The sequence below is a fragment of the Octopus bimaculoides genome, chromosome 8 (assembly GCF_001194135.2).
Source record: "Octopus bimaculoides isolate UCB-OBI-ISO-001 chromosome 8, ASM119413v2, whole genome shotgun sequence".
Taxonomy (NCBI): domain Eukaryota; kingdom Metazoa; phylum Mollusca; class Cephalopoda; order Octopoda; family Octopodidae; genus Octopus; species Octopus bimaculoides.
This window is the reverse complement of record NC_068988.1, coordinates 40,199,943-40,206,726: the sequence shown is the minus strand read 5'-3', so window position 1 is coordinate 40,206,726 and position 6,784 is coordinate 40,199,943.

Below are 6,784 nucleotides of genomic sequence, written 5' to 3'. Positions count from 1 at the left end.
AAAAAAACCATTAAGTACATGACATCACCAGCGAGTGAAAAATACGTAAACACTTAATGAGAGACAAGTACGGGACAAAATACCACAAGAAGTTTTACCTCTCCTCAGTTGTCGACTGTTAATTACTCTCTATTTTGAGTTTTCAACAACAATATAAGAAAATTTCATTAAACTACAGCATTCAGAAATTTTTAAAATATAAAATATCTGAAGAGTTAGAGCTTCGAACGAACAAACAACGACAGAGTAGATGTATGGAGTTTACAATCGACGAAGAAAGACATTAAGTGCCGTTAGGCCAAGTCGCATTGTAATGGGTAATGCCTGGAAAAAATTTTGAAAAGATATAGAGTAAATACAAGAGCAAAAAATAGTTGAAGAGAAAAAATGAGAGAGAAAACATATGTCGGGAGGCAAGAAGAAGATGGGGTCCAGTTAAGTACGTGTCGCGCACAGAAAAGACATAGGTAAGAAAATAATGCCCTGTAGTCACGGAAAGCAAAAAGGCAGAGGAAAAGGGAGAAAGAACGAAAGATAGTAAGGGGGTGGAAGAAAGGTAAGAAAGATAGACAGGAGAGAGATATATATATACATATACGGGCAAGACAAGTGAAAATTACATAAATACATAGAATGTTCTCCGCAAACCAGTTTCGAAATTAATATTTCCTTACCGAACCTATCTGTTTCTCATCAGTACGGAGTGCCATATACATATATATACACACACACCCATATATATATATGTATGTATGTATCTATGTGTCTGTGTGTATCTTTGTATATACTCTGAGCTTATACCACATACATACATACATACATACATACATACATACATACATACATGTACATGTATGCACCTATGAATGTATGTACATGATTGCCAATTTTATTGACACGAAAGCTATTATAAACGTAGATAAGTAGACATTGCATGTTCAAGAAGCAAATGATTTGAAATAATTGTCCAATATGATACAGCAGATAAACACATATTTACAATGGCTGATATCATGCATATAATACATTCAATGAATAACCGCATGGTTTCATTTAATCAGACGCAATCCAAGCCTATAGATTAATAACCGTAATAAAATTTTGATTTAATAGTATGTACATGTGTATGTATGTATGTGTGTATATATATATATATATATATATATATATATATATATATATATACGGTAATGGCTGCTAATACCTCAGCGTGTTTGTTCCGCACAGAAAACTGTTACTACTCTTAACCCAAGGAGTAATCATCCTCGAGCTGGTTAATGACATGATATCTGTGTCCGTTATATTGCAATCTTACCCCATGCAGTCAAAAGTCAGTCAAAAGATTATTGCAAAGGTTGGACGTACCAGGTAACTCGCACATCCCTAATTATTGTAGAAATGTCTCAAGATAGATAACTTACTACAGGTAGAAGAGAAGATATAGATCAAGTTTAGCCAACATGCAAATGTTGATGTACATTGAAGTGACGCAGCCTTTGAAAACTGGTGAAAAATTAGTTACATAATAATGATGATAATCTACATCGAAAACTTTCGATTAGTCCAAATAGATGAAAAGACATCTGAAGTCAGGTTCGTTATTTACCCTCTCGGTAATGTATCGCATGAGGTGCTAATCCTGATAAACACACTCGTCTGTCTGCACCTGACCACACTTGCAATGAAAGGTTCCAACCTGCTCGAGAGCGTCTTTGCCACACTCTTAAACTCTACGCTTATAAGAGTTATGGAATCTGAAATTATCACTTATATATCCCATTTTACGTCTTCTTTCACCGCGTTCTCATATTCCTGGTAACATAGCTGAGAATATCTCTGGTTGTTAACAAGTATCAATACACTTCTTCAGAGAGCAGGATGGACAATTGCCCGTATCAATGTAGTTCATAGAAACCAGATTATTTGCTCCTGGTACAATAACACACCACTAATCGCATCCCAATTTTTGTTATCAGTCTTTCACAACATTCGAAATAACTATACTGAGAGCCGCGAGAGGCCAAGGTATTAAGCTCTAAAATCTATCATCCACAGTGCATCACTTCCCTCTAGTAATCGAGTAAAATACTACCGAGAAAGCATACAAATCTGCATGCGATCGACTAGCACATAGTCCTTGTGATCGATCAGAAACATAAAATTAGCTTTGATTCTACATCGCACCAGTACTAGTCGAATAATCGAATACCATTTTCACTATCGTGTTTAAGAAGTACCTTAGACCAGACTGCATAGCCGTTGTGTTCAAATGGTTGACCACAAGGTCATCGGTCATAATATATTTTCATCACCACATTGTACCTACTGAAAAGCAGACCATCTTCCCTATAAACAATTCTTTGTCATATATAACCTCAGCTTTTCTAATAAGTCTGTTCAGAGAGACCCATCATCGGATATTGATGATCATCCTTATCCACTATCCTTTAGTTCGTTAAAACGGTAACCTGAAAAACTCTGATTTGTCTGCTAATATCGGATTAGATACACGATCTTGAATGCATATCCTTCGCTCTATATGCTGTCTGATTACGTCTATGCCTACCAAGTGGTTCCAGGTGGATTTCTTGTATTTTGATTTTTTGGCGTTTACAAAGGGTCTACCACTGTACACAATCTGAAACAGCGAAAATAATGCATACACCTTATAGACATCAAGCAAGTCTCCATTGCGGAAAAAGCTAGTTTCACCCATGTAGAGCATGTCAAATTACAGTAACACGAATTTACTAGGAAAATACCGTTGATTGCATGAAGATCGCAGGCTAGAAGTAACAATATAACTTTCATTGCTGACATGTTGATCGCAAAATAATGGGAACAGTTAATGGTCCCCCGTTAGAGTCAACCGGTGAAAGTACGTTTCTTAGTCTTCAAAGGCCCCATGAAGTATTGTAGGCAGGCATATAACATTGAAGTTGCCTACATCATCTATAAGATTTTATACAGCTGGTTCGGTTCAGTTTTGATCAATGTTGATTAGTGGGAAAGTTCGATTAACGTTCGTTGGTTAACTTTCCACTGAACATATTTTTGCTTCGTTTTCATTTTTTTTCCTTCTGTTTTTTTGTTTTGTTTTGTTTTGAGGTTTGATCTTTTTGATGTACTTCGGCATTTACCCGGTGGTCAAGCCAAATGGCATATAACTGGAAAGTTTTATCTATCATACGCTAAATCCGTCAAGCATGTCCTCTCTAATCTATCCATATGTAGCGAATCTGGAATAGATGACACAGAAACTGGAGCTTTCATTATATCTAAGACGTTGAAGATCTGTCGTAATGTGAACAGGAAGTAATGGTGTCGGATACCTATGTAACTTGATCGGTACCATTCAAAATGAATATAAAACCTTGAAAAGAATACATATTAATTCAGACAAAACTTGCAACTCGGTACTTGGAGTGGCTAGTCAATATCGTTGGTCAGCGTCGTAGAACGTTGGGCAGATAGTTTTTTTAAGTTGCTTGGTGACTGGTTCAGTCTGGACTTGCAGAGGATAAGAACTGAGACGATGTGATGATCAGGATTCCCAGGCTCATCTAGCTATAGACTGAAAGTTGTCCTTCAAGATCAGAGAGTGGTAATACACGCACCCATCAACTTCATATTTTATCACCTGATAACTCTCTCTATTTGTTACTCTTCTTTTGCATGACCAGATTGAGGCAACTAATGAGTATCTTCTAATGGAAGGCATATTAAGAAGGATGTGCATCTCTTAACAATCTCACAAAACAAAAAAAGAACAGATATTTCTATGTTCAAAACGTTGCAATTATGTGCTTCTTCTACAAGATCTCTAAAATTCATAAAGAGCGTGAGTTTGTTCTCCATTATCAGCTATATTTCGCTACGTATTAGTTTCCTAATATTTGGAATGCAATGGAAGGCTAACTGTCAATCACCTATCACACAACGTGGTTGTGAAACATCTACGTTAATATTCTATAGAGGAATAAGTTGGCACCTGGAAAAATTGTTACCGCACCGGGAAAAATATTTAGCGGCATTGTTTCTGCCTTTACGTTCTGTGTTCAAATGCTACCTTGGTTGATTTTGTCTTTCACCCTTTTGGTGTTCGATAAAATAATTGCTAATTAAGACCTGATACTGATGTAATCGATTAACCACACCAAAACATAAACTTCTGGCCTTGTGCCAAAATGTGAAATGAATATTTTATGGAGGATTGATAGTGGAGTAGAGCGACGACGTGTTAAGAGAAACTGGTTACTGGAGAAACTGGTCACTGACAATAACTAATTTGCTGGTATATTTCAGACGTTATTCAGCCCAAGAAGTAGGTATAATATCCAGAAATCAATGGCTTAGCTAAGTTACTCTGAGCCATTGCACATCCTGGAAAATCTTTACAAACACACAATACAGTCTGCCGGACCTCTCCAAGTTATGTAACACCTTTGCACAAACTCATACTTTGTTCGCTCTTTGCTTATCTACGAGAATTCTCTTAGCTATGGCTACAAAACCTGAGCGGTGGAAGCATTTGAAGGAACTGAGAAGAATCACTTTCCTCTCTAATTAAACCCTCATTTATTGTTTAAATCCCAATTAGAGATGAAAGTAAGTTTTGAAAGTGAAATGCTACACCCCGATAAATTTGTTGAACGGTTGTAGTTAGTGATGAACATGACCTATTAAATGGGCCATGTTCAAACCTGTCATTATCACAAAGCCATACACCGATGAATACATACCGATGGTGACAGCAATTGTTATCGGTAATTAGTGCTATCCAGAATCTATGACAGTATTTGATTACTCGTAGGCAATCCGATTATTGGGGATTTCGCTATCTATTGTTCGCATTTTTATTATTCGGCGTAAACTTCTCTAGGATGTGCTGTCAATACGTCTTGGGATATTGGTGACAAATAAAATAAACAAATATTATAATTATTGTTATTGCTATTGATATTAATGCTGACCTATCCAGATGTGTTTTGAAATGGCTCTTTATAGCTCTAAATTCCGCCTAGGTCGAGTGGTACAAAAAGTATTTTTCAAATTTATTTTCATAGACGAACCACATATTTATTTATTTCAAAGTCAGCCCCGTAATAGGGTGTGACAACAAGTTTTATTTCAAAATATTCCACTTGTTTCCTACCATAATACTTCAAAGTAAATATGGTGTCATAATACATAGAATGGTTCTCCGAATAAAAATAAAAACCTTGAAACTTAACTAACATCTCACAAAATGGAAAAGAATACACAATTGAAAATACATACTGAACGCAGAGATTTTTCCAAGAGCAAAAAAAAAAAGGAACAATGATATTTTACAAAAAATAGCAAAAAATCCGCTTCACAACAACAACAACAACAACAACAACAACAACAACAGCAGCAGCAACAACTCTCAACCACTTTATAAAACGAAAATGCTACGAGTGCAAGTCAAACACCTTCGCACGCAATTCTACTTTCAAGCAAGTGAACGCTAGACACGAAACATTTGTAATGACGGAATTAAAGCGTGGCTGCAACACTTCTATATGACAGGTATTTCATGACTACAATCAACTAACGAGGTTCGTAGAAAAAGAAAAGTGACGTATCGGTGCCTCATGAAATTTCTTGCACCTTCCACGATGTAGATTGAAGCAGCTTTTGCAAATATTTGGGATAAAATCTCTTCCATTGGTGAGACGTAGAATATATGCAGCAAACTACCTACTTTTCAAAACTAAGGACATGACAAGAACACAAACCCAAATTGTAGTATACATCTGCCTATTGACTGGTTCTGCAATATTTGGCACAAGGAAGCACAAAAGCCACCATCGAGAAAATGGATGACGACGTTGATATCTGGCTCGTGGCCATTTTCATTACACAATATGCACTATGCGTCAGTACTCACGTAAATTTTGGTGATATGTGATTAAGTGTGGAGTCAACATAAACACTTCCAAATTTCCATATCAGCTACATGCAATGAATTTTAAAGAATGCTTAAGACTCATTATACGAATTAGAAAGGTCAGCTGTTACACGTGGCACTGACAATCATTTACGGTCTACTTGCATTTAGAGGAGGACAACAGTAGAAAACCACATGCTTTGCTACTCCTAAGGCGGCACCAAACATAAAGCTGAGGGGTCAAAGATCTCAAACTGGCTTCTTTGTTTGCAACTGGCTGGCTTAATATTGAGGAAGAAGAAAGCAGTTTACAGTAAAAAATTCAGAGGGAAGCAGATGATACAGAAGCCCCGCTCTTGCCGTAGTAACATTCCCTCTGTGATGGGGAACTAAGGGAGCTATCAGAGCTTTGTGAAAAGCGGAAAATGTAAACATTAAAAGAAATGAGAATCAGAAAGAAAATAAATGTGAAGTGGGACACATCTCCAGTGAACTATAAACCTCCTTTGGGGAGGAGGAATCCATTTTCTGTGAATAATCCACAACATTGCAGAGAAATATCATCTGAAACACTCAACGAATTTTCTGCTGCCAGTATTCATGTCTTTCGACAGTTTGTCTATCGATAACATTTTTTCTGTTTACGTTACCTTTGTCATATAAACCTTGGTGGTATAAACCTTGGTTATGTTGTTTTTCTTCCTTCCACTGTTCGCTGAGCATTGGAATCTTGTGATAACTGAGCAATACTATTTATTAAATAAAATATTTTTATTATTATTATTATTATTATTATTATTATTATTATTATTATTATTATTATTATTATTATTATTATTATTATTATTATTATTATTATTATTATATTAT